Source organism: Sitodiplosis mosellana, unplaced genomic scaffold (assembly GCF_009176505.1).
Source record: "Sitodiplosis mosellana isolate CC-2019 unplaced genomic scaffold, AAFC_SMos_1.0 Smas_scaffold_27, whole genome shotgun sequence".
In the NCBI taxonomy this organism is placed as follows: domain Eukaryota; kingdom Metazoa; phylum Arthropoda; class Insecta; order Diptera; family Cecidomyiidae; genus Sitodiplosis; species Sitodiplosis mosellana.
In genome coordinates this window covers 592384-593771 of record NW_022595269.1, presented here as the reverse complement: position 1 = coordinate 593771, position 1388 = coordinate 592384, and positions in this window count along the sequence as shown.

Below are 1388 nucleotides of genomic sequence, written 5' to 3'. Positions count from 1 at the left end.
TATAATTTATACAGTATAAATCATATTTTTAATAATAGTGTATTTTGATATTTCAAATTTTGACATTTTGAACATCGTCATCTTTGAATTCAATTCCAAATTGAATGTAATTACTTTTAGCGAACTTTTCTGTAGGCATGATTAACTTTTTTTCTGTTTATTTTTCTCTCGCTACAGAAGAAGAAAGGCAGATGGAATCCAATTGGTTGGTTAACTGGTGGAAGTTCAACTTAACCAAATTAGACATAGTCCAATACAGTTTATGCTACTACTTATGGAGTATTCAACATAAATCGATCTCAAGATCGAAACTAACTCAATCAAAACTAAAAAAAATGTGTTTTCCTTGAGTGCATCTCAATTGAAATTCATCAATTTGAAGATAATAAAATAAAAACAAAATGTTTATTCATCAGCACAACGTTGTTGTTTGGTTTTTTATTATCACATCTTCACTCAATTCATAAAGTTATGGAATAGGGAAATGTGGTATTGCGAGCCTATTTGAACATTTGTTTCTGCGCAATAGTGTATTCGAATTCCAATCGATTTTTTATTATGCCCTGCATTCACAAAGCTACACGTGCCGATCGAGTGGAAAATTCTGAATCGATGGATTTTTTGTGCTTAAACCATTCCAATTCGCTTTGAAATTGTTTGATCATTCCATTTGTTCGGAGAGTGTCGATTAGTCACAATGCTTTGTCTTTAATCCTATTTAAATGGTACATTCAACTAGCGTTCTTTCATACTGAAATAAAAGTTCAAGATGAAAACTACAGCAATTCTTTCGATAGTTTGTTTTGTAAGTGTCAATTCTGAACGAATTTTCGTTGATATTTGCTCATATATCTAGTGTTAATGAATATTTGTCCTCTATCAGGTGTTTCTTGTGCACGATGCCATCGGTACAAATGGAAAGGAAGCAAAGGTATGTTTTGATCGTGAAGAAACATGTTGCTGTTAGCGGATGTCAGATCATTTTCCTTTTATTTACATTTTCATGTGGAATTTCAAGGGGGAAATTTCTTAAAAGTAATACCAAATAGAAAATCGATTGAATTGTTATTTCCAAAGCACACGATTGCACAAATTCAAACATATATATTTAACATTATTATTAAATAATATATAAATGTGTAACCGTCTTGCACTCTTTTCCGGCCAAAACTTAATCAAAACTCACATTATATTCAGCCAGATAAAATTAATATTATTATAGTAGAAATAAGAGTCTTGGCAATTTTACTAGCGCGTCGAAAATAATCCGATGATAAATTCTCTTCTAATATCATTTAGAATATGTTTGACAGTATAGAATGCTAGGAAGTCGCAAAGGGCTCTGCGCAGTGTTAAATTTAGCATCAGATTTGTCAACAATCAGTGAA